This window comes from Hemicordylus capensis, chromosome 9 (genome assembly GCF_027244095.1).
Source record: "Hemicordylus capensis ecotype Gifberg chromosome 9, rHemCap1.1.pri, whole genome shotgun sequence".
In the NCBI taxonomy this organism is placed as follows: Eukaryota; Metazoa; Chordata; class Lepidosauria; order Squamata; family Cordylidae; genus Hemicordylus; species Hemicordylus capensis.
Genome location: NC_069665.1, coordinates 7,646,757 through 7,674,425, shown reverse-complemented (window position 1 = coordinate 7,674,425; position 27,669 = coordinate 7,646,757). Strand labels below are relative to the sequence as shown.

Genomic DNA, 27,669 nt, shown 5'->3' with positions numbered 1-27,669 from the left:
TTTTTTATGGTTGACCAGCAAAGTGAAGGCAGAGTGTACAAGTCTGAGAATCACATTTGTTCGTTTATGTCTGAATGAATCCTTAGTGCTTAGCCCAACAGTTGTTAGAGTGTTGTACTAGGACAGGACTGCTCAACTTTGGCCCTCCTGCTATATTTGGACTACAGCTCCCATAATCCCTAGCCACAGTGGCCAGTAATCGGGGATTATGTGAGTTGTAGGCCAACATCTGCAGGAGGGCCGAAGTTGAGCGACCCTGTACTAGGACCAGGGAGACTCGAGTTCCAATCCCCATCCAGCCATGAAACTCACTGGGTAACTCTGGGCCAATCCCTACCCTCTCTGCCTAACCTACCTCACAGGGTTGTTGTGAGGGTGAACATCACCGCGTACACGGCTCTGGGCTCCTTGGAGGAAGAACAGGATAGAAATGTAAAAATAAACAAACCCATTCTCACGCATGATTACCATGAACTCCCATTGAGTTCAGAGAGATCAAGGCACTTCCATATATTATGATTGCTGTGGGACATATGATGGGGGTTTCCACAACAAACATGTAATGTGCAAATATATGTGACAAAAGCATGTGCATGCCTCTTTAAACACCAGTGTGCATGCTTGTGGGAAACCTAACCCAATGGGCTTTCTCAGCTACATGGATATTGGTGTTTAAAGGAGGCGGGTAAAAAAAAGAGAGAGAGAGAGAGACATTCACATGTTATGTCTGCTATAGGAAATACTGGTGTAGCACTGGAAATTTTGTTAACACGGATGTTTTCCTGCAGCAGTTATAAAATGGGGGGGGGGCTATCCATACTCCCAAAGAAGTGGGGGAGGGAGAAATCAGTCTAAGAATAAATCTAATGTACTGTATTAGAGCAAGCATTGCCAAACTGGGGCCCCAAGATATTGTTGGACTACAGCTCCCATCCTCCTCCACCTTCAGGCATTGTGGCTTGGGATGATGGGAGTTGTAATCCTACAACATCTGGGAACCCAAATTTGAGAACTCATGAGGAAGAATTTCCTGACTGTTCCAGCTGTTCAACAGTGAAACAGACTGCCTCAAGCAGGGGTGGGCTCTCCTTCTGTAGGGGTTTCCACGCAGAGCCTGGACAAGTCAGGGTGGACTAGAAAATCTCCAAGGTCATTTCCAACTTTATAATTCTGTGATTCTATGGATAAACCTATAACGAGTATGTGGCAATCGCCGTGAATTTAGATGGATCTAGATGTGTCTATATCTACAAAGATTAGAATCGTTCGGACCATGGTTTTCCCCGTGACACTCTATGGATGTGAAAACTGGACTTTGAAGACGCAAGATAGAAAAAGCATTGACGCTTCTGAGCTTTGGTGTTGGAGAAGACTTTGGAGGAGACCATGGACAGCCAGGAAAACAAACAAATGGATCATAGGACAAATCAATCCAGAACTTTCACTCGAGACACAAATGACCAGGCTCAGACTATCATACTTTGGACAAATTATGTACAAACCAAGCTCCCTTGAGAAGTCTATAATGCTGGGGAAAGTTGAAGGAAAGAGAAGAAGAGGATGACCAGCAGCAAGGTGGATGGACTCGATCATGACAGCAATGGATGCACCACTGAGAGACCTCAAAGGCCAAGTTGAAGACAGATCATCCTGGAGAGAATCTCTCTATGTGGTTGCTAAGAGTTGACACCGACTTGACGGCACTTAATCAATCAATCAATCAATCAGAATGGAATTAGAACCACCTATTGGCGCAGCAGGGAAATGGCTTGACTACCAAACCAGAGGTTGCCAGTTTGAATCCCCACTGGTATGTTTCCCAGAAACACCTATATTGGGCAGCAGTGATATAGGAAGATTCTGAAATGCATCATCTCATACTGCGCAGGAGATGGCAATGGGAAACCCCTCCTGTATTCTACCAACAACAACCACAGGGCTCTGTGGTCGCCAGGAGTCGATACCGACTCAATGGCACACTTTACTTTTAGAATGGAAATAGACAAGTTCATGGAGAACAAGCAACCTATGAAATTATCTCCCATAAGATGTGGTGGCAGCCGACAGCCTGGATTGCTTTAAGAGGGCTTTATCTATTTAATTAGATAAGTTCATGGAGGACAGGTCTATCAGTGGCTGCTAGGCTAAGGGCTATAGGCCAGCCTCAGAGGCAGGATGCCTCTGCATCCCAGTTGCAGGGGAGCAACAGCAGGAGAGAGGGCATGCCCTCAGCTCTTGCCTGCGGGCTTCCCAGAGGCATCTGGTGGGCCACTGAGTGGAACAGGATGCTGGGCTAGATGGGCCGTTGGCCTGATCCAGCAGGGCTGTTCTTGTGTTCTTATGTAGGTTGAAATACCAGCTGCTGGTGGTGGGGTGCTATTACTTTCAACCCCTGTTTGTGTGCTTCCTGGAAGTATCTGGCAAGTTTCTGTGAGAAAAAGAATACCACACAAGAGAGACCTTCAATCTGATTCAGAAAGCCGGCACCTCCTTGTCACATTCTTAAATACCGTCAATATGAAACCCTCTCTTAAGTGTTTGAAGATATTTGCTGAGTACTGATATGGTCTCTGTCGGCAATTCAGACATTCTTGTAGTATTATTATTATTATTATTAATTTGATTTCTATACCGCCCTTCCAAAAATGGCTCAGGGCAGTTTACAGAGATAAATAATACATAAATAAGATAGCTCCCTGTCCCCAAAGGGCTCACATTCTAAAAAAAACAACACACACACACAAGACAGACACCAGCAACAGTCACTGGAGGGATGCTGTGCTGGGGGTGGATAGGGCCAGTTACTCTCCCCCTGCTAAATAAAGAGAATCGCCACCGTAAAAGGTACCTCTTTGCCCAGTTAGCAAACCCCAGGACAAAAAGGACATCCTACAAGACAAAGGAAGTTTGCCCAAGTACATTTAGTACATGAGCCAGCTGGAGTTGTCATTAGAGGGGAGGGAGGCAAGTGCTCATTGTGGTTTTTGACAAACATCCCTAGAGATGGAAAAGAGGCGCTAGCATTGCAATACTGCCAGCTTTCAGTGTGTTCTCATGGCTTTATTGAGCCTGCAGTGCTCAAATTTGCAAGGGTGTTTTAAAGCTTTAAAAAACCCCAAAACGACATAACACCGCCAAGTTCTGTGTGGCAGCATGTAGGATTCGCCGGGTCGTGATGGCTAGGCCATTTCATTTTATCAGCTCTGCCTAGTTTTAAATGGCTGATATGCTATTATTTTTAGTGTCCTTATTTAGATATTTTATTTCATATTAGCTGGGCTAGGTGCCGAGCATCTGTGCCTCTGGTTCCCCTGCCCCCCCCCCCACCTCACCTGTTTTAATCACGCTCTACTGCTTTATCTTCTGCTGGTCTTGGCCCGCAATAAAGATGATGGATTGATTGCACAAAAACCGCTGTTAACATTTTATCAGTGTCAGAGAAATGAAAATGAAAATTGGCAGGAATGTCTTCCCAAGGGGGAGGGAGTACCCCATGGAGAGAGGACTACCATTTGTTCATTGTGAGCCTCAGCCTCACCCTTTCCTCTGGGCAAAAATGACTGCAATTTTACCCTAATCATGGGGGTTGGGGGTGGGAATAGGGCTAAGGAAGGGGTGCTCACTCAGAGGAAACTGCAAGTGCCACAGTCTCCATCTTTCCATTTCTGGAGGGGCCAGGCATTGCCCAAAAGCACCGAGAGTGTTCTTCCCTGAGGTGATACCGACGGCCAAAATTTGTGGGTGACTCGTGGACTAAATGAGGATTTAAAACAAAGATATGCAAGAGGGAACACTCTTCCTGGGGAAAGATGCACGTCTTCCAACATTTGGGGAAACGAGCCTACCTGCGTCTGTCCTGCAAATCCCTGCCTCCTCGGCCTGAAAGGAATCCGCTCCAGCAGGTCAGAGGAAGGATGCCATTGCCTCAGAGAGAGCTGGGCCTTTGCCCAGGTGCTGCTTTTCCCATGGAAGGCTCAGTGCAGGGGGCTGGCTATGCCTCTTGCAGCAGGTGCTTCGTTACTGGATTCTCCTCAGCAGGAGGAAAGGGTGGAGTGCACAGAGGGTGGAAAGGGCAGCCCGCCTTGGGAAGGCAAGGTTGCCGTGCCTTCCTCCCAGAGCCACAGTGAACAAGGATGTCGGGAATTGTCTTCTACAGAGTCAGCCCTTTGGTCTGTATTGCCCAGTGCTGCCGGCACCAGGGGTCAACCACCTATGGCACCCATGCCTAAGGAGGGCACATGGAATGATTTTGAGCGCCTCTCGCGCTGACTGCTGAGGGGAAGCCGCACCGCGGAATTTAAGAAGGAGCTGGTTCTGTGCTAGAGCATCTTTTCCCCTACATCCAGAAAGGGACACTGGGATTTCTCCGTGTCACTATCCAAGGAGGGACATTGTTCATGGGAGTGTCTCAGAAATTCTGCTTGTCCAGGAACTACACAGCATTTCCAGTTAGTCCCAATGAATCATTTTTTAAGATGTTTACTTTACATACGAGAAGAGTTTTAATTCTAGAGAGAGGCCTGGAGGTGAGCTGGCCTTGTGGTAGCAAGCATGAATGGTCCCCTTTGCGAAGCAGGGTCCATGCTGGTTTGCATTTGAAGGGGAGACGACATGTGTGAGCAACGCAGACCTCAGTCATCTTGAAGGGAGAGCATCACTCCACACCCTCCCTGCACCAATTCCCTAATCTTATCTGACACAAGAGATAGGGCCACTTTGCATCTCAGCACCCAGAGGGGAGGAAAGGAGCATGCTCTTTGAACTAGGGACAGGAGAGAGACCCACAGCCCCTGGGCCCAGTTCACCCCCTCCCGAGTCAGGGCTTTAAAGCTAGAGGACAAAGGCCTGGCCAGTGTTCACCCCTTTCCATCTGCAAATGGGTGTTCCAGTGAAGAAGCTGTAGAGAGAAGATTAACGCTTTCTCAGCCAAGGACCTGCCTACTGATAGACTAAGGTAAAACTCAGTGCTAGTCAGTTACTAAATGCTTTTTGTATTTTCTTTTGCATTCCTGTATTCTCTTTCTTTATTATTTATTTATTTTATTTTATTTTATTAATCAAATTTGTACACCACCCCAAACTTTCATCTCTGGGCGGTTAACCGTAGCACAAAACAAGTTAAAATATATACAAAAACTTAAAACAATTTAACAATTTAAAAAACACCTACATATTAAAACCTTAAATTTTTAAAGAACTGAAAAAGCTTGGGTGAAAAGGTGGGTTTTCAAATGCTTTCTAAAAGTTGTCAGAGATGGGGAGGATCGTATCTTTAGCCACCTAATGGCACAGTGGGGAAGCAACCTGCCTAGAGAGCAGGAGGCTGTTGGTTCTGATCCCTGCGGGTGTGTTTCCCAGAATATGGGAAACTCCTATATCAGGCAGCAGCAATATAGGAAGATGCGGAAAGGCATCATCTCATACTGGGCAGGAGGAGGCAATGGTCAACCCCTCCTGTATTCTTCCAAGAAAACCACAGGGCTCTGTGGTTGCCAGGAGTTGATACCGACTTGATGGCACAACCTTTCCTTTTTCCTTTATTCCTTTCTTTACTTCCAGTTTCCACCTATTTCCCCCCAATTCCTTATTCTGTGTGCAACCACTGTTTCTTAATAAAGCTCAGATACTTAGAAGTGGCTTCCGATTTAACAGGCTCTGTAGGGTTACTTGCAAAACTCTTCCCCATGTGCCTCGTAAGGTCATTCGCTACGGTTGTTGTTCCAGAATAAAATATTGTTGTCTAGAGCTCGGTGGTGTGGACTCTGGGTGCACAGTGCCTGTGAGTCCCAAGCCAGACAGTTCTAAGTTGTTGAAGCTGTGTCTAAGCCTGGTCAATGGCTTTAGATCAGTCTTCAACTGGTGGCAGCCTACCTTGAAGGAGCGGCCTGATCCTAGATTTGGGATCAAAGCTCTCCCTCTACTGAGGGTAGATCTCAGGAAAGCATAGAGTCATCCCTGTTTCGTCACAACATGTCTGCAGGCTTGCATGCAGAAGGTTCCAAGTTCCCTCCCTGGCAGCATCTCCAAGATAGGGCTGGGAGACATTCCTGCCTGCAACCTTGGAGAAGCCGCTGCCAGTCTGTGTAGACAATACTGAGCAAGATGGACCTATGGTCTGACTCAGTATGTGGCAGCTTCCTATGTTCCATCTTAAAAAAAATTTTTTTTGCAATGTTTTCATGTATTAATGTTATAGTTGTATTAATGTTATAAATGTATTATTATTATTATTATAAGTGTGTTATTCATGTATTAATGTTATAAGTGTTTCCCTTTCCCAAAAGGCACTGAGGGAAAACCCCTTCTTCTGGCAGAATAGTTTAGAATATGCACAGTTTCTCAAGTTGTTCTCTATCTAGGCAATCTTTTCTGTGCTAAGAATGTAGAGGAAGAAGATTGAATGATTGTAGAGACCAACAACAGGAACCATTTCCTGAAGCAACATGGAGGTGAAGCCCTCTGGCTCTCTCACTCTGGGCTCACAAAGTTAATTTGTAACTGAGATCTTGCCGAAATGGTTGTTGTTGCTCACCTTTAGCTTGAATCTGGCTGTTCATGTTTATGAAGCGTCTTGTTTGCAGCCTACACTAGGACAATGGTTCATGGCTAGCTGCAAAAAAAAGAAAAAAGGTGAAATTTTAAATCTGGGATGCCCATTTAATTCCCTCCCTAATTGCTTGAAAACAGAATGAAACAAAGCTCAAACACTAGCACATTTTACAATATGGGCATGAAGAACATAGGAAGCTGCCCTATACTGAGTCAAACCCTTGGTCCATCTAGCTCAGTATTGTCTACACCAGGAATTCTCAATGTTGGGCCCCCAGATGTTGTTAGACTTCAACTCTCATAATCCCCAGCCCCAGTGGCCTTTGGTTGGGGATTATGGGAGTTGAAGTCCGATAACATCTGGGGACCCAACGTTGAGAATCCCTGGTCTACACTGACTGGCAGCAGTTCTTCAAGATTTCAGACAGGAGTATTTCAAGTGGCGCAGTGGGGAAATGCTTGAATAACAAGCAGAAGGTTGCCGGTTCAAATCCCCGCTGGTACTATATCGGGCAGCAGCGATATAGGAAGATGCTGAAAGGCATCATCTCATACTGCGTGGGGGGAGGAGGCGGCAATGGTCAACCCCTCCTGGATTCTACCAAAGACAACCACAGGGCTCTGTGGGCACCAGGAGTCAAAATCGACTCGAAGGCACACTTTACCTTATCTGGAGATGCTACCAGGGACTGAATCTGGGAACTTTTTCATACAAAGCAGATGCTCTAGGGAATGTACTAAAATGAATGACAGGGAATGCCCAGTGGAAAGCCTTGGTTCCTTCCAAAGGGCCATAGGAATGCATGGAATTTCTGAATGGCCATAGATTGTGTTCTGCAAATGTGGGTGGGGAAGATCTCTTGGTAATGATTTGGGTGTGTGCTCCCCTCCCTTCATCAAAGGAGCTCAGGGCAGCATTCTGCGTTTTCCCTCCTCCTTTGATCCTCCCAACCACCCTGTGAGGTAGGTTTAGGCTAGACTGAGAGATAGTGACTGGCCCAAAGGTCACCCAGTAAAGTTGTGCCATGTAGTCCAACAACATCTGGGGATCCAGTTGGGAACCCTCGTCTTCAAGGAAGCACACTATGGATATCTCATCGGTCAGCATCTAATGCTGGCCAGGCGGAATCAGATGTTTTATTCTAAGAAATTCAAGAGCTGGTAACAGTCCATGGATCAGGCCGATTTGTGTGTGTCTTCCCTGCTCCCAGCATTGAAATATATTGGTCACAAACCCTTTAAAAACAATTGCAATACTCATATACTTCTTTCCAACACGTATAGAATTGAGAGGAATATCTTTTTGCAATGTTACCTTTTGGATAATTGTTTCTGTAAAATCAGTTTTGTAAATTGTTTTTTAATTGCAAACTGCCCAGAGATTTTATATACGGCGGTATATAAATACAATAAATAAAATAAAATCTGTGGAACTGGAGCAAGAATTTAAAGAAGTGGGAGAAGTGGGATCATGGAGGACTTGTAGCAGGGAATTCCAAGACTTTAAGGAGGCAGTCAGATAGCCCAAGAGTGAGGAACTGGAGGGGCAGGGGTATATAGTGTGAGGCAAACCCACGGGAAACTTAAGAATAAGGCATTTGTGCTGAATCTGGGAGGGTATGGGAAGCCAGTGAAGATACTTGTGATGAGAGTTAGACGGAGAGCTGGTCTTGTGGTAGCAAGCATGACTTGTTCCCTTAGCTAAGCAGGGTCTGCCCTGGTTGCATATGAATGGGAGGCTAGAAATGTGAGCACTGTCAGATATTCCCCTCAGGAGATGGAGCCACTCTGGGAAGAGCATCTGGGTTCCAAGTTTACTTGCGGGCCTGCCCCCAGTCTCCCCACATTAATGCAAACTTCTGTGCAAACTACACAGCACCCCTACTGCATGCCCTCTCTCCTGCTATTACTCCCCCTGCAGCTGGTACTCAGTTGCAACTGGTACTCAGAGGCATCCTGCCTCTGAAGCTGGAGGTGGCCTGTAGCCCTCCACCTAGTAGCTGTTGTAGACCTCTCCTCCATGAAGTTATCCAAACCCCTCTTAAAGTCATCCAGGTTGTTGGCTGACACCACATCTTGTGGCAGAGAATTCCACAAGCTGATTATGCATGGTGTGAAAAAGTACTTCCGTTTGTTGGTCCTAAATTTCCTGGCAATCAGTTTCATGGGATGACCCATGAAATCGTTTGCCATGGAATTGACTGTGGGCTCTCTGTGGATCTTTGCATGAGGAAGGGCCAGCAGGTGTGACCCCCTCCTCCGGTCCCCGCGTACGTGCTGCATGAACAGGGCTCATGCTTCCACACTGCAAGGAGGAAGAAATTATTCCACAGCTATCACTCGAGTGCTTTAAGCACTGCAGTGTCAATATTGATAAAAATGCAGCACAACAGGTGCAGATCTCTCTCTGGCTTCCCTTTTCTGCTGGAATTGTGCTGATCTAAATACGTGCCCTGGCATAGCCCTACCAGATGCTTTCAACTGCCAACAACACCACACCCACCCCTTTTCACACATAGCTTTCCTTTGGAGGGCACGCCCTTGTTTGCCAAGAAATAAAGACTGAAGCCGGGGCACTGGCCTGGTCCCTCCTCCGTCCAAGCCAGAACATCCACATGCTGCTCTCCTTTCTCATGAGGCAAAATGGAGGGGGAGGTTTTTCTGCCCGAGCCTCATTGCTGCAATTAATAAGAGCTGCGGAGGAGGTCTTGCCTGGGGGTCAGGTCTGCCCGAGCCACCCAGATGGCTCCTCCCTTCTCAATCCGTGGAACCATCGCATTTTACAGGTGAAACTCGGAAAATTAGAATATCGTGCAAAAGTCCATTAATTTCAGTAATGCAGATTAAAAGGTGAAACTGATATATGAGACAGACGCATTACATGCAAAGCGAGATAAGTCAAGCCTTAATTTGTTATAATTGTGATGATCATGGCGTACAGCTCATGAAAACCCCAAATCCACAATCTCAGAAAATTAGAATATTACATGGAACCAAGAAGACAAGGATTGAAGAATAGAACAATATCGGACCTCTGAAAAGTATAAGCATGCATATGTATTCAGTACTTGGTTTGGGCCCCTTTTGCAGCAATTACTGCCTCAATGCGGCATGGCATGGATGCTATCAGCCTGTGGCACTGATGAGGTGTTATGGAAGACCAGGATGCTTCATTAGCGGCCTTCAGCAATTCTGCATTGTTTGGTCTCATGTCTCTCATCCTTCTCTTGGCAATGCCCCATAGATTCTCTGTGGGGTCAGGTCAGGCGAATTTGCTGGCCAATCAAGCACAGTACACTGTATACTTTTCAGAGGTCCGATATTGTCCTATTCTACAATCCTTGTCTTCTTGGTTCCATGTAATATTCTAATTTTCTGAGATTGTGGATTTGGGGTTTTCATGAGCTGTACGCCATGATCATCAGAATTATAACAAATTAAGGCTTGACTTATCTCGCTTTGCATGTAATGCGTCTGTCTCACATATCAGTTTCACCTTTTAATTTGCATTACTGAAATTAATGGACTTTTGCACGATATTCTAATTTTCCGAGTTTCACCTGTACAGTGAAAGGCAACCATGAAAGGCTTCCGGTCCAAGCCCTGATCAGCACAGGAATCTCCTAGACGGGTTCCCCACCTGGGGTGCTCCAGATGTTGCTGAACTACAATAAACTGTAGCTGGGCATGATGCTGAGAGTTGTACTTCAGCAACATCTGGGGTCCCACAGTTTGGGAAGAAGCCCTGTCCTGTACTCTAGGAGATTCCTGTGCCGAGCAGGGGGTTGAACCTGAAGGCCTTCATGGTTCCCAAACTTTGAAAAACAAGTATGGCGCAGCGGGGAAATGACTTGCCTAGCGAGCAAGAGGTTGCCAGTACAAATCCCCACAAATCCCCAGGTGTCACACTGCTGGCTCATATTCATAGGAACATCGGAAGCTACCATATATTGAGTCAGACCCTTGGTCCATCTCGCTCAGTACTGTCTACACAGACTGGTGGCGGCTTCTCTAAGGTTGCAGGCAGGAATCTCTCTCAGCTCTATCTTGGAGATGTCAGGGAGGGAACTTGGAACCTAGATGCTCTTCCCAGAGCGGCTCCATCCCCTGAGGGGAATATGTTCCAGTGCTCACACTTCTAGTCTCCCTTTCATATGCAACCAGGGTGGACCCTGCTTAGCTAAGGGGACAAGTCATGCTTGCAACCACAAGACCAGCTCTCTCTCAGCTTGTGGTCCACTGAGAGGACAGGGCTCTTTTCTTTGGAGGGCTCCATAACTGCGCGCGCACACTCCAACACTTCACTGATGAGCTAGTGTACTAGTGGTAAGAGTATTGGGCTAGGAAAGGGGAGTCTTGGGTTCAAGCTTAGCCACAAAGCATGCTTTGCACCTTTGAGCCAGGCACAGTCTCTCAGACTAAGCTACCTCACAAGGCTGTTGTGAGAATAAAATGGGAGTTGGCAGGTGATCTATGCATGCTGCCCTGAGGTCTTTGGGGAGGAGAAGGGGAACAGGAGGACCCAATAGGGACAGCTGTATAACACCCCTATTCTCAAGGGTTGTCTTTTGTGCTCACAGCAGAGGAAGCAGAATTGTTAGCATCTATTTGTGCTTTGCATTTAAAAACAATTAGTGTATTGGTTCTTTATAGAAAAACAATTGCCCTACAACCAGGGCCCCCTACCTGGGGCCCTCAGGGGTTGTTGTGCTACAATTCCCATCATCCCCAGTCAGAATGGCCTGTGGGAGTTGTAGTCCAACAACATCTAGGGACCCAAAGCTCGGGAATCCCTGCCCTACGTTAACTCAGAGGTGGCAGCTGGTCCCACAGTGAAGAATGAGCTGTCTGGTGACCCCCACGCCCCCCCCCCCAGGGTCAGGATGCAGAGGGCATCAATCAACCTTTATTACAGTCAGAGACCAGCATAAAATGTCATATACAGTTTAGTGTTCAAGGGACTGATAGTAATTACGGATTGAAAATCATAAAATTCATAAAAAGCCCAAAACTAAGAATGATTATGTTTATAAAATAGACAAAATAATCACATATATACGTACGTGTTAATGCTAAAAGGGTAAAAAAGCTTTTTAAAAGGATAAAAATTAACTAATACCATTTCTATTACAAAAGATTTTTAAAACTGAGAAAATGTTCGATAGGGGGGCATAAAATATTTTGTAAAAAACCCGAGCAAACCAGCTTAAAGATTGCAAAAAGCAATAGAAGCAATAAAAGCAAAAATTATAAAGGCATTAAGAACAATAAAATCAAGGAAAACGGAGACGTGAGCAGAGCAAATACGAAGTCTATCCAGAGTCACCGGGATTCAGATTGGGGCTGAAAGGGCTCATGGCCCATCAACCTCTGACGGATGCCAATCACAGCCGCACAAAACCTGGCAACACTGTATGTCACGGCAGGCTTAGAATCAGAGAGTCACAGGAAATGCAGAGGGTAGAACACAGGCGAGAGAGGCTTTTCTTTTGCAACAGGGACCAGATCAGGGTGGGAGCAAATGTTCTATCTGAGTGGGCCGAGGGCCTCATCCTGCAAGGCTGCTGCCATGAGAGAAAAAGAGAGAGCTTCAATTGTACAGCCCAATATGCATCAGGGATGTTTATGCAGGGTCATTTCCATGTGTCTGTATGCGGAGTCCAGCTCGTGGAAGATCTTGTGACATTTGAGCAGGGAGGAGGGAGTGTTCCCATCTGTAGTGGGCCCAGAGGAAGTATGTTTGGGCACTGGTGTGTATATTGGGGCGGGGGGCATAGCTCAGAGGTAGAGCATCCGGTCTAGCAGTAGCAAACATGAATTGCCACCTTTGCTAAGCAGGCTCTGCCCTGGTTTGCATTTGAATGGGAGACTACATGTGTGGGCATTGTAAGATATTCCCCTTAGGGGATGGGGCCTAGTGTTCCTGCTAACTGGGATTCCCAGGTGTTATTCACTACAACTCCCCCAGAATCCCTAGAGGTAATGGCCTTTGGCTGGGGATTCTGGGAGTTGTAGTCAACAACATCTGGGAATCCCTGTTAGAGGGAACGGTGATGGGACCACTCTGGGAAGAAGGTTCCCAGTTCCCTCCCTGGCAGCATCTCCAAGATCGGGCTGAGAGAGACTCCTGCCTGCAACCTTGGAGAAGCCGCTGCCAGTCTGTGAAGACAATACTGAGCTAGATGGACCAAGGGTCGTAGTAGGCAGCTTCCTATGCTTTGCATGCAGAAAGTCCCAGCTCAGTTCCTGGCAGGGGAGGACTCCTTGTCTGAAAAGTAGGAGATCTGCTGCCAGTCAGGGTAGACCACATTGAGCTAGATGGACCCATGGCCTGACTCAGTATAAGGCAGTTATCTGTCTTCCTCCTTTACTGATAGTGGACATACCCCAGGGTTGCGGCCGTGTAAGGTCAGATGGAGAACGTGTTCTCTGCTTGCAGAGGTGAGGTGGCCTGCAGGGTTGCTGTGAAAGAGGGAGTCAGGGGTGGCCCATGATGGGACTGCAGTGATTGAGGGGAGATGCTGAATGCACCTTTGCACCTGGTGCCCCTTTTCAAAACTGACCCTTGCAAGCTTTGAAAGTGGGTTGGGGAATTGGGGTGGAGGGAAGGGGGCCAGCAGCCTCTTCTCCTCTCCTCATGCTTCTTGCAAGCTTGCAAGGGTCAGGTCGGTCCGAAGAGCTCCTTCAATGGCCGGGGCATAAGGGCATTTTGCTGCCCTGCTGGCACCATCTGAAGCGACCGCCTCGCCTCGTGAACGGATCGCCCCTGGGGAACGTCCAGGAGGAGGCAAAGGCAAAGTGCTAATTTCAAACTGAAGGAAGCCCCAGAATTTCAGGTCCACCTTTGGCAGTGTGGCAGTCAGGAACAGTTTCCTCTTCTGGAAGGCTCTCGGAGAGGGGCGTGATCTTTTTGATTCTGTGCTGGGCTGTAAGGTGCTTTTATTGTGTTTAAGTGGCTTTACTGATGTTAGCTTTGTTTTATGGATCTGTAAATTGCTCTTGACTATGCATCAGAGAAAGGAAGACCTTTCTGGTCTTCCAACCAGAACCAGCGGACCAGCAAAATACATAAACCGGGGGCGTAACTATAATAAGGCAAGGGGAGACAGTTGTCTGGGGGCCCACTGCCTTGGGGGCCCCCCAGAGGCAAGTCACATGACTGACTCCCCCACCTGCACACCCCCCCGGGCTTCCTTCAGTTGTATTAATCCTCACATCCAATTGATGTGAGTGTTAAGACCTGGAGCTACCAGAACAGCATGTCTTTCTCTAGTACCATTAAATGTCTTGCATTGTCCACAATTTACAAAACCTTTAAAAAAAATAATTTAGGTTGATGTTCTATTGTGGCACATAGGTTTTGTGTGTGTGTGTGTGTGAATTTTACTATGCTTTTTGTTACCACTATTCAACCTCATCTAAGATTTCTTTACTTCATGAGCTGAGCTTCAGTGAGGTGGGGGGGGGGCTATTTCAAAATCTTGTCTCAGGGCCCACTCCAACCTTGCTACGCCCCTGACGTAAACAAATAGTTCTGCTCCCCATCTCGCCTTATGGTAAGGCCACCTCTGATCTGATAAATGCAGAGATGGTTAGTTGGTGATATAAACCATTCCACGGGGATGCAGATGCCCTGGTTTTAATCTTGCTAATACTCTCACCTGGCAGCAGCTTTTCCAAGGAGGAAAAGGTCTTCCTCAATTGAACCTGGAAATGCTACCAGGGAGTGGAACCTGGCCATTTTTCACACAGGGCGTTTAGTTTGCATCTCCTCCAGAATGGAGGGTGCGTGTTCACATGTAGGCCAGATTTACCCCGAAGTCCCTGCGAGTTATCGGGGGGGAGGGGCAGCTCACACACAATTCAGGTTTTTCATTGTGCGTTAGAGTGTAGCCCAATGTATATGCAGGTTTTTAAAAAATCCCCTTTTTGCATTGGGTTTTTGGGGCAACTTTGAACTCACATTTCACATGGATCCATTTTAGATCATTGGAAAGAATCACCTTGCCATGCTTGGGACAGTAGATTCCATGGAAAATGGTACCCACTATGGTGCTGAATGGGAGTTGTTGTAGTCCAACAACATCTGGAGACCCAAGGTTGGCAATTCCTGCCATAAATTAAACTAGTGACCATCACCATATATTATGGTGCTGAATGGGAGTTGTAGTCTGGGGACCCAAGCTTGAGAATGATGGGCGTTGTAGTCCATGAGAATGATGCAGGGGATTATGGGCGTTGTAGTCCAGCAACATCCCGGGACCCAAGCTTGAGAACCCCTGCCATAAGTGAATGTCATCTGAGCCATATTCTTATGAGCAGAAAGTTAGTCTGAGGAGCGGCCAGCTAAGATTCAGAACTGTGCATGCTCTGGAAAAATCCCGCCACTTTGCTGAGACGTCATTGGCAATCTGAGAAGCACGGTGGCATGGCACCTAGTTATAATCATGCCTCGCACACAGTCACTTCCGGGTCCTCTGACTGGGATCTCCACCACCGCCACCCGTGCAGTTTTCAGGGTCGCACAGGGCTGGCTGCTCCTCAGACTAACTTTACTGTTTGTAAAAGCAAGGCCATGGTGGAGTTCCTTTGGCTGCCTTTGGTCTGTGTTCCATCAGCAGGAACATAGGAAGCTGCCATATAGTGAGTCAGACCGTGGGTCCATCTAGCTCTGCACAGACTGGCAGCGGCTTCTCCAAGGTTACAGGCAAGAGTCTCTCTCAGCCCTTTCTTGGAGATGCTGCCAGGGAGGGAACTTCTTCTGCATAGAAGCATGCAGGTGCTCTTCCCAGAGCAGCCCCATCCCCTAGGGGGGATCTCTTACAGCGCTCACACATAGTCTCCCATTCAAATGCAAACCAGAGTGGACCCTGCTTAGCAGATGGGACAATTCATGCACACTACCACAGGACCAGCTCTCCTCCCTAACCTCAGTTTCCCTTGGGTCAGAAGAAAGAGGTGGAATACAGCTTTAATCCAGGGTTTCTTAACCCTGGGCCCCCAGATGTTGATGGACTACAACTCCCATCATCCCCAGCCACAATGGACATGGCCGGGGATGATGGGAGTTGTAGTCCATCAACATCTGGGGGCCCAAGGTTAAGAAACCCTGCTTTTAATCCAACATCATCACCAGTCCCTTCCATGGAAGTCTGCTGGGGTGGGGCGGGGGGGTCAGTTTGCCTTCCCCGCCTTTGGTTCCTACAAAGATTGTTTGTTTTATTTCAGGTGAGTTTACTACACCCTGATTGCCATGGAAACGACAGAAGGGCAGCCACACCTCTGTGAGCACCACCTGGGTGATTCAGGATCAAGCGGAGAGCCAGGCCCCGCCGGCAGCCTCCAATCAGGTGAAAGGGCAGACACAGAGGAGCCAGTAGCTACAAGACCGGCCCGGCCCTGCCATGCGTGTTTAACCATGGGGTCCAGAATGGGGCCTCCGACCACTTTGTGGCAGGATCGCTTACACTGCAAACTGCTCCCGGATTTGCCCACAGAACAGGTATGTATTTATTTCTCGAGCATTGTTCATTTGTCATACCACCTTTCATAAAGCATCCCAAGGCGGTGTACAAAAGTTAAAATATAATAAAACTCTGTAGCAATCATATTTTTATTTTATTTTATTAAAATCACATTTAAAATCAGCTAAACAGTAAAAGCCATAGAAGAAGAAAAACGGGGGGGAAAGCCAACCATAAAAAAGGCAAACGGAAGCAGGATTGCTGAGAGGCAGCCCCTAAGAGGTGAAACCCTGGACAAATAAAAAGGTCTTTTGTTGTCAAGGTGTCAAAGAGTGGGCATTCACTGGGAAAGCATTCCAGAGGCTGGGGCAGCAACAGAGAAGGCCCCGTCCCGTATCGGGCCAGAGAGCTTCAGGAGCCATCCAGACTGACCCTCTGGGTGGAGGAGGAGAGCCCTCCCACTACACTGTTCCTATGTTCTCTAGAAACATAGGAAGCTGCCTTCTACCGAGTCATACCCTTGATCCATCTAACTCAGTATTGTCAACCCAGACTGGCAGCAGCTTCTCCAAGGTTGCAGGCTGGAGTCTCTCCCAGCCCTATCTCGGAGATGCTGCCAGGGAGGGCAATTGGAACCTTCTGCCTGCAAGCAGACTACAGGTGCTCTTCTCAGAGCTCCATGGACCAGAGGCATGACTCGGTATAAGGCAGCTTCCTATGGAGAGATATTTGCTGGCAAGAATCCTAGGCACACTAGTCCAGGGGTGGGCAAACTTGGCCTTCCAGCTGTTGCTGAACTACAGCTCCCATCATCCTCAATGGCTGGGGATGATGGGTGCTGTAGTTCATCAACAGCTGGAGGGCCAAGTTTGCCCACCCCTGGACTAGGATCTAGATTTACCTAGGATTCTTGCAAGAAAGGGAGTTTGTGCACATGGACTCACTAGGGAGGGAGGGAGGGAGGGCGGGCTTCAGCCAGGGAAGGAAGGAGCTTGTCTGCCTTCCCCAACACATGAGCAGCCACCGTCCTCCCCATCGCCCCCCCCCCGCCCACATCCCAGAGCGCCCCAGGGCACGAGGCTGCTATTGCAGCCGCTCCTCCCACCCCAGCTCACTGCCGGAAATAGCAGCTGGCCGGGAGGAAGCCGTTTCACCCAGTGGCAATTGTCCGGCACTGATTGCCCAGAAGATCACCGGCCGAGATTAAAGCGAACCTCAGCTGAATGCTGGGTTTGTAAGCGGGAATGCTGGGTTTGGCGCAGGTGCAGCACCAGAAGCGACCTCAGTTCACACTGAGGCAGTTCACACGTGCAACCTAACCCGGGCTGGGCTGCCCTCTCCTGGGTTAGGCTGCCCATAGGAACACCCTTAGTATCTCTTCCTGGCAGTTCAGTGAAAATATCCCTTGAGAACAATATTAATTGGAATGCATTGGAATGAATCCTCTGTTCTGTCACTGCTTCCCCCCCCACCCCCATTGTCTTCTGCTTCTATCCCTGCTCAGTGCAGGAACACTGACAGATGCCCATCGTCCAGCCCCTGTTTGGAAACCTCTAGAGAAGGAGAGCCCACTACTGCATGAGGCAAGCAGTTCCACTGTCCAACCGCTCTTCTTGCCATTAGGAAATTCTGGCTGGCCTCAACCTGCTTCCTCGTAACTTCATCCCACTGAGCCAGTGTCCAAAACTAGGAATTGTCTTCCCAGAGACGTCTCACGGTTCTTTTGCATGACTCAGATCCTTTCAGGATGGTGTTGAGATCTGATCTTTGCTGCAGTCTCCTGAAATAATTAATGCAGAGACTTCAAACCAGGCTGTTCTCCAGAGTTTTTCTAAGGTAAACCCTCTACCCTCAGGTCCTCTGACTCCTCTGAGAATTGCACTTAAAAAATAAAAAAAAAACCCACCCTTACATGGTAACTGATACTCTGCTTTTAGGCCCCCATGTGGACAAGCCCAAAACTCCTTAGGCTCCCAACCTTTGAAGACTATATATATATACTCCCCAGTAGCTGGCCCCTCAAGTCGCCTTGAGTGGCATAGTGGGGAAATCCTAAGGTTGCCGGTTCGAATCCCCACTATGGGAAACACCTATATTGGGCTGAAAGGCATCATCTCATACTGTGTGGGAGGAGGCAATGGTAAACCCCTCCTGTATTCTATCAGAGACAACCACAGAGCTCTGTGGGCACCAAGAGTCAAAATCGACTTGATGGCACACTTAATTTAGCTGCCCCTCAGTGGTATCTGGCCCAGGAGGTACAGTCCTACTGGGGGTCCAGCTCAGGCGTCTCTGATTGGGGGTGTGTGTTTTTGGCTTGGGGGGCATGGTCCTTGGTGGCTGATAGCCAGACAAAATTACTCTTGAAATGTATTTATTTAGTTAGTTTATTGAATTTATATACTGCCTAATAGAGAAATCTTTAGGCGGTGTACAAAATTAACATACTACAAAACATAAAACATTTACAATTCATAAAAAGGTAAAAATAATAGATAAGAACACATTAAAATTTAAACTTTTTGTTTCAGTTAAAAGCCTGGGGAAATAGGTACTTCTTTAGGGTCCTCCTAAAAACAGAGAAGGAGATGTTCTTGTTTCAGCAGGGAGTGCGTTCCAAAGCCCTGGGGCAGCCACAGAGAAGGCCTGGTCCTGAGTCGCCACCAAACGAATTGGTGGCAACCGTAACCGGACCTCTCCAGATGATCCTAATAGACGACAGGGTTCTCAACAGAGAAGGCGCTCTCCTAAGTATTTGATGGGACAAGTTAATCATGACTAATTATCCCCATTCCTTTAAATGGGACTACTCATGAGTAACGCAGTCTGGAGGTCGGCCAAGGCCCCGATACAATGCCACTGGCGTTTCAGACCCGGCAGACTCCCTCCTTCCCACAGTGTTCGCCCTGGTAGCCATGCTTGCCCAGAAGTCATCGGGGAAGTGGTGTGGCCGGAGCACAGTGCGGTGTGAGCATGAATTGTCCCCTTTGCTAAGCTGGGTTTGCCTTGGTTTTCATTGGGATGGGTGACCACATGTGAGCACCGCCGGTCACAAGGGCCTTTCAAGTGTTAGGAGGGCAGAGGGGTGGACCTGCTTGCCTCAGAAAGCAGCACATGACTCAGGTACACGGCATGACTGAACATAGGCTGGACGGTTTCTTGAGCAACTGTGGATACATTGGCACTTGGAGTTTTGGGAGCTGTCGTTTGGATGTTCCAGCCCTGCCTGTTTGCTCATAGTGCTCCGAGGACGAGAAAGTTATTTCTAGTTGGTGAATCATTCCACCAAGTGCACAGACCTGCCACACCCCGGGTTTCAAGGCATGCGGTCTCCCCAGGTGTGTCGGCAGCATCGTCCGTGGCCACTGAGCTATGAAAAAAAGTGTTATGAATCAGGCAGGAGGCAGTGGAGAGGCGAATTCCTCTGGTCTTAAGACACAGAGATTTGGGCCACTGTTCAGAAGGGGATCTTGCAAATGGTTTTGAAATGCGGGTCTTAAATGGCAGCCGGGCACGCAGCAGGCCTTTCCGAAGACATCAGAAGCTAACCCACAGATGGCTGCAATGGAGTACTACTGTTGGGGAATGGTGCTTGGTTTTAATGGGAGTGGAGCCAGAATCCTCTTCCTCTTCAGAGCACAAATACATTTTGCAACTCCTGAGCTATAGAGAGTCCCTCCCTTTTGAAAAATGCCTTTAACTGGTTTATGGTGTGTGTGTGTGTGTGTGTGTGTGTGTGTGTGTGTGTGTGTGTGTGTGTGTGTGTGAGAGAGAGATCACACATTAGCAATATTTTTTCGTCCCAAAGCAAAACACTGGGAAATAACACTGCTACTGTTGGGCAACATGACAAGGAATTCATCGACTGTCAGTTGCTCATTGTGTCTGTGTCCACACAACACAGTTGTCCTGTATTTGCTAGCAAAGTTTTACAATACTTGTGTGGATGCATAGCTTGTTTGTTTGTTTGTTTATTAATTTATTTATTCAATTTCTATACCGCCCTTCCAAAAATGGCTCAGGGCGGTTTACACAGAGAAATAATAAATAAATAAGATGGATCCTTGACCCCAAAGGGCTCACAGTCTAAAAAGAAACATGACAGACACCAGCAACAGCCACTGGTGGTACTCCTATTTACTGGGAGCAGCCTGTCTCCCAGTGATTGTCCCCAGTTTGCCCCGTTTCACCTTTCTTAGTTACCATCTCAGAAAGGATGGGGCTCTCGCTCACTGGTAGAGCATCTGCTTTGCGAGCAGAAGGTCCCAGGTTTTCTCCTTGGCATCATCTCAAGATAGGGCTGGGAGAGACTCCTGCCTAGAACCTTGTAGAAGCTGCTGCCGGTTGGTGAAGACAATACTGAGCTACAGGGACCAATGGTCTGACTCAGTAGGTGACAGCTTCCTATGTTCCTATCAAATCTCTTATGGGGGATGGGGCTGTAGCTCAGAGGCAGAGCATACCACGTAGCCAGCGTGGTGTAGTGGTTAGAGTGCTGGACTAGGACCGGGGAGACCCGAGTTCAAATCCCCATTCAGCCATGAGACTTGCTGGGTGACTCTGGGCCAGTCACTTCTCTCTCAGCCTGACCTACTTCACAGGGTTGTTGTGAGAAGAAACTTAAGTATGGAGTACACCGCTCTGGGCTCTTTGGAGGAAGAGTGGGATATAAAATGTGAATAATAATCTGCTCTGCACATAGAAGGCCCCAGGTTCAATCCCTGGCAGCATCTCCAGGTGGGGCTGGGAGAGACTCCTGCCTGAAACCTTGGAGAGCTGCTGCCAGTCAGTGTAGACCATACTGTGTTAGATGGACTAGTGGTCTGACTCAGTATTTGGCAGCTCCCAACTTTGTCATTCTTGAGGGTTCATCTCCTCACAGGCTCCACCTCCTGCCTACCAGGCACTGTCTTAGCCTCTGGGTTTCCTGCTCCTCTGAGCAACTTGTAACTGAGGACACTTTCTGAGCTCCTGCTTCCTGCCCCTGATTGCTGCCTTGGTTTGCATTTTGGACGAGTGACTACGTGTGCACCGTCTGTTATAAGATATGCCCTTTAGGGGAAGGGGCTGTAGTAGCTCACTGATCTGCTTGCATGCAGAAGCTCCCAGGTTCAACCCCTGGCATAGAACTGGGAAAGAACCCTGCCTGTAATCTGGGGGAGTTGCTACAAACCAGTGTAGACCATATTGAGCGAGGAGAACCAATGGTCTGACATAGTACAAAGGCAGCTTCCTGTGTTCCTTTATATGCCTTTCAAAAACATGCATGCCATGTCTGTGAAAGATGGTTATCCATTGTAGCTCAAAGGAGCCTCCTGGTACAGAGGCAGTAAAGTAAAGTGTGCCATCAAGTCAATTTCAACTCCTGGCACCCTAATTAGGGGAGTTCTATCTATCTATCTATCTATCTATCTATCTATCTATCTATCTATCTATCTATCTATTATATTTTTATACCACCCAAAATGTGCGTCTCCAGGCGGTTTACAATTAAAATCATTTAAAACATTAAATCACTTAAAACAATTAAAATGATTTAAACATTAAAATCATCAACATTAAAATAACTTAAAACCAACGTTGAAAATGAAAACCATAAATCTGATTTGAAGCCTGGGTGAATAAACGTGTCTTCACTGCCTTTCAAAAAGTTGCCAGAGATGGGGCGGCTCTTATTTCAACAGGGAGCGCCTTCCAAAGTCACTGTTGTAGACAAAAAAAAACCCAGCTGGTGCCGGGGTGGGGGCTAGGTTGTGTGGGCCTGGTGTAGACAATCCCTGAGCTAGACAGACGAAGGGTCTGACTCGGTATAAGGAAGCTCCCTATGTTCCAAATGGCCATGGAATGCATTGAATGCCCATGCATGAAATGGCCATGGAATGCTAATGGCCATTTGGAAGTTCCATGCGTCCCTATGGCCCTTTGGAAGGAACCCGGGCTTTTCAGTGGGCATTCCCTGTCATTCATTGCAGTACATCCCCCAGAAGGACACCTGTTTTGCCTGCAGAATGTCCCAGGTCTCAGAGAAAGACTCCTGCCTTGGAGAGCCGCTGCCAGTCGTAAGCAAAACTGAGCTAGATGGACCAAGGGTCTGACTCCATATAAGGCAGCTTTCTATGTTCTCTGGCTATGTCAGCTATTTGCTCCTTTTGCTCTCTTTCCAAGAGAAGGCTCTCCTAAAGCACTCACGTCCCCCACCCACCCCGCAACACTCACAGACCCTGACAAATCTCCTTTTGCTCCAGCCCTTTCTCTTTTCAAAAGCCGAGCCAAGCAGCCAATTAAAGGTGCTAAGAGGAGCAAAATTCAAGTCCAGCTAGAGCGCTTGTAACCTGCTTTGAATCAAAGGCTTCGCTTAAGCCTCGGAGGCACACTAATAATATACACACCTCTCTGTGGACTGTGTGGCTCAGCTGCTGGAACTCCCTCAAATTAATGGCTCGTTCTCTTCCTCTGCAAACAGGGGAGGCCAGACTTCTGCTACTGAGAAAGATAATCCAGGCCTTGAAGAGGAGGCAGGTGGGGAAGCACAGACCCTTTACGTTTAAATTTCAAGCCCCCGGAGGATTAAATCTGGTGCTTGGCACGTTAGCTTTCTAATAAGGCTGAGTTCACTGCGGGACCATGATAAACGAACATCCTAAAGTGATTTTTGGAATTGCTGTGTGATACTTAAGAGAGCACCTTCTCTGTCCTCTTGTCTGATCATCTGGAGAGGTCCGGTTACAGTTGCCGCCAACTTGTCTGGTGGCAACTCGGGACTAGGCCTTCTTTGTGGCTGCCCCAGGGTGTTGGAACGCGTTCCCTGCTGAAATAAGAGCATCTCCTTCTCTGTTTGTTTTTAGGAGGGCCCTGAAGATGTACCTATTTCCCCTGGCTTTTAACGGAAACCAATTTTTTTTATTTTTAATGTGTTTCTATCATTTTTATCTTTTTATGAGTTGTAAAAGTTTTATATTTTATCTTTATATATAATAAAGACTTTCTCCTCGCCCACTCCACCCTTGCTGCAGCAGCCGCTGCCCACAGGAAGGGGCAGCAAAATTTGAGGAGGGGAAAAATTTGTTGCTCCTTAAATTTCTTCTTCCTCTTCCTCTCCGTTAATGCACCACTGCTGCTGTCTGAAAAGCATTTGCATGCGAAGCAAATGCTCTACTACCACCATTTTCTTTGGAAGCCCAAGCTACACACACAATGCACAGATTTTTCTGTTCAGCAGCTGCAATTGCTGCAAAAAGTGGCTGCAAAAATAGGAGATAAGATTGAACATGGCCCTCTTACTCCCCCCCACTTCCAAAGGCATGCAGATTTCTGCAACTTGGTAAATGCTGGAGCTGGCATTTCCCACCATTCTGTAAACCCTTGGGCAAAAATGGAAATGAATGAGCTCATCCAGAATGGATTATTTATTGCCTCCTTCACCACCCTCCATTCAACGGGTGCACTTGTCAAAACACGCTCTTTCTGCTGACTTTATGCTAAATGAAGGTGCTTCTTTGCTTACTCCGAATAGACTTTTTTTTTAAAGGTACTGATTGCGTGTATCACTTTCCACTGCTAAAATTCTGTGATTCTGTGTTATTTCTGAGAGCACAATTCCATATTGTCCTGGCAAAAATATCTAGCTTTGCCATGTCTCCCGGAATTTAGGGTAGACCCTGGATTTTGGCTCTTCCACCCGGCTGCTAAATTCCACCCAGATTTACACGGATTTCAAATGCGCTGCCAGGATTGCCCAGATTTTACCCTGGATCTGATCACATGGGATCGGAAGTGAGGAAAGTATTAAAATCTGTCAAATAAATAAATAGATATGCAAATTAGGTACCACATAATTTGCATAATATGCAAATTAGGTCACCAAATCTGGGAAGCGTGACTGTAGCAACCCTACCCCTGTTTGCCTTGTAAATCTAATGGTGGAGGGGGCAGAAGGGGGGAGTTCTGGGTGTGAGCTCTGCATCTTGCTGCCACTTGTGGCCACCTGCTGCACTGCAGTCGGCTTCTGAGCCTCTTGGCCCTGTGTGCAAGGGTTTGCCTTATGACCGGAAGGGTGTACGTACCTTCCTTCAGGCCATGCTTCAGCTTCATGGCCTCCTTGGTCCTGGAGCTTTGAGTCTGGGCCCTCCTTCTTCATGTTTTCGTCTGCGTACATAGAGCTGATGTGACTTGCCAAGAAGCTCCAGTTTTATCATAAAAAAGCCAGACTGGAATTTGCTAAAATGCATATTGACAAGCCACAATGCTTCTGGGAGAACGTCCTTTGGACAGATGAGACTTCTATGAGCCCTGATTTGGATCCTATCGAACATCTATGGAAAGAACTGAAACATGCAGTCTGGAGAAGGCACCCTTCCAACCTGACACAGCTGGAGCAGTTTGCTCAGGAAGAGTGGGCCAAACTACCTGTAGACAGGTGCAGAAGTCTCATTGAGAGCGACAGGAATCGCTTGTTTGTAGTGATTGCCTCTAAAGGTTGTGCAACAAATTATTAGGTTAAGGGTCCCATCATTTTTGTCCGTGCCATTTTCATTTGTGTTGTTATTTGAAATATTCTGTTGCATCAAAACTCTAAAGCAAAGTCTGATTTTTGTTAAATGCGGAATCAACAATGATGGGTGCCCATTACGTCTGTCAGTTTCAAGTTATTTCAGAGACAATTGTGGGTTCTTCTTTTTTCGTGGACGGGTACCAACCCATTTGTCCACATGTGTAGGTGTGTACCAGTGGGGATTTGAACTGGCAACCTCATGCTTGCTAGACAAGTCATTTCCCCGCTGTGCCATTAGGTGGTTGTGTTGTTTCTAGCTCTGTGTTATTCACAATATTCATACACAGTGTATTTTGTTACTGTTCTTCCAGATTATTAATGCCCGTTATATATTCTTTGTACAGTATGGTTGTGGTGGTGAGGGTTTCTCTTTGATTTATGTTTACTGCAGCTTATAACATATGTGAGTACACACGCAAAATTGCAAAAAAGGGAACATGGGAAGCTGCCTAGTCAGACGATTGGTCCACGTAGCTCAATATGGTCTACAGGAGCATTGCATAACATACGGCCCATGGGCTGGATCCAGCCTGCAAGCATGTCCTGGCCGGCCTGCAGGACTCTTTCTTGCCACCGCTGCCTATTCCCCTCCAAGCAGGCACTCCCCTATCTTTCCGCCTGCCCGCCTGGCAGGAACCTGCTCTCCTCAGCCAGTGAACAAGTGAGCGGTGAGTGAGGCTTGTCACTGCCAATCCTTTGCAGCTCATGGATGTTACACAGCTTCTATTTGGTCTGTCCCCCTGCTGCACTTCCCGCTGCCATCGCCTTCATAATTGGAGCGAGTGAATGAACAGAAGGCTGGGAGAGCCCAGCAGCTGACAGCCCTACAGGGTAAGGGAGTGGGACCGCGTGCGGTGGTTCGCTCCGAATTTGGACCGAATCGCCGCTCCACGAACTGGTTCGTTGGACCTACCAGCTGGGTTGGTCGAACTGACAAAACAGCTCAAGCCGGTTCAGAGCGGTTAATGATTGACCCATTTGAACCGCCTGGATCACAGTGGAGCGGTTCGACTGCAAACTGGTCCATGCACACCCCTAGTGGGGGCTGCCAGGGAGGGGGGCAAAGACAGGCCCACCCTACCCATGTTAGTAAGAATTTAAATTTTAAAATATAAAAATATTTTTAAATTTATCAATTAATGTAATTAATTATAATTTCTTTTAATTAATATTTAATTATAAAATTGACCTCGGGTCCTATACACCAATGCACCATTGTTTTTCGTCCCACCGCGTAATTTGAGTTGTGTACCCCTGGTCTAGCCACCTAATGGTGCAGCAGGGAAGTAACTTGCCTAGAGAGCAGGAGGCTGTTGGTTCAAATCCCTGCTGGTGTGTTTCCCAGAATATGGGAAACTCCTATAATCAGCAGTGATATAGGAAGGTGCTAAAAGGCATCATCTCACACTGCGCAGGAGGAGGCAATGGTAAACCGCTCCTGTCTCCTACCAAAGACAACCACACGGCTCTGTGGTTGCCAGGAGTTGACACCCACTCAACGACACAACTTTCAACCCCTGGTCTACACTGACCAGCAGCGGCTCTCCAAGGATTCAGGCAGGAGCTTCTCCTGGTCCCACCTGGAGATGCTGCCTGGGATTGACCTTGAGACCTTCTGCATGCAGAGCAGTTACTCCACCACTGAGCTACGGCCCCATGCCAATGCAGTTCTTACGACAATACGGATTTTTGTTTTGTTTTGAAATAAATAAAATTTCCCACATAGGAGCACATTCAGAGATTGCATCCCACCTACAGTCCACAGCAATACCGTCCCCTCTCCCTCCTCCAGCTGCATGTGTAGACTAGACCTTAGCAATGAATATGGGTGAAACATGTTTCCAGTCATCTCTACCCAACTGTCCCCACCCACTGCGGCTGCAGCGCTTCTTCCCACGGTCTGGCACGGCAGGAGGTTCCTTGCAGGCACACCCATATCTTTCAGCTCCTTGGGCTCCAGGCATGATGCAAGATCTCTCAGTGCACAACATGATGAAGCCTTTCCAGAAAAGGCTGTGCCGAGGTGACGAGGAACACAGCTCAATGGCATCGCCTTAAGAAGCACTCGCATTGACCAGCCCACCACCACCACCACCACCACTTAAAAAAGCAGCCTGATCCAGCTGAGGACCATTGCCCAGATGCAGTAGATGTTTAACCCTTTGATTCCATGCGCTTGCCTACCAACCATTGCTCTCCCAAGTGGCTATTTGCCCTTGAAGGTAGCATTGCAGCAAATGGTATTTGGGGGCCAAATAGCTACTGCAAAGGGCAATTCTCCACAGGAAAGTGACACAGAATTAGATACCCTCTGCTCCTGCACCACAGCCCCAGACCTCTAGACTGAGGCACTCCATGAGGCGAGTCTCACAATCGGTGAGACCCGCCTTCAGCAGGTTTGTGGGGAGAGTGGGCTTAGTCATGGAGCTGGCAGGGGCTGTGGGGATCGGGGGTCATGTGGCACCCAGAAGTTCCAGGATGCCCCACACAAGCGTGCGGGACATCCTGGAGAGACCCCCAGCATTGCCTCCTGCCAGGGGTCTCCTCGTGTGTTGCTGCTGCGCGGAGCCGCCCTGCTGATCAAAAAGAAAGGGTTAGCGGAATGCTCACTCCACTAACCTCGGCTAAGGGGAGGGGGAATTAGGAGAGTTTGCTGCTGGGAGCTGCGTGGCTCCCGTGGCAGCAGACGATCAGCAGAAAAAGGGCTAGGCTCCCTTAGCCCACTTTTTGCTGATTGTGAGAATCTCCTCCATGTCTCCTTCTCTAGGCTGATTCATGGTCTCCAGTAGGGCAGAGATCAGGAACGGCACTTGAACTCAGATAACTCCAAGGGTGACAGGTCAGGACCATGGACAGAGCTGATCAGGGACTACAGGAGCTGGGCACAGCAAGTAAAAAGGAATGTTGCTCCAGCAGCTTCTTGTGGCAGACGGCCAGCTTTTATAGCCTTCTGCTGAGACAAAGTGACTCAGACCCACCCCTTCCATAAGGAAGCTTTGGTTCTTTGAACTGTTTAATTGTTTTTATCCCGTGAAATTGTTCTCTGACATGGTTTTGTTTCACTCTGTTGTATATTGGTTGTGTTTTAAATTGTGCACACTGCCA

At 47.8% G+C, this 27,669-nt stretch overlaps 1 protein-coding gene across 1 annotated transcript in view; it reads right to left on the bottom strand.

Annotated features, from left to right (window-relative positions):
• Positions 1-3,893, bottom strand: part of ESRP2 (epithelial splicing regulatory protein 2) — an 85,180-nt gene extending 81,287 nt beyond the window's left edge. Inside the window, exon 1 of the mRNA XM_053270401.1 lies at positions 3,846-3,893. The gene's annotated coding sequence lies outside the window, so the exon portion shown is untranslated. The remainder of the gene's footprint in view (positions 1-3,845) is intronic.
• Between the last annotated feature and the right edge of the window lie 23,776 nt (positions 3,894-27,669).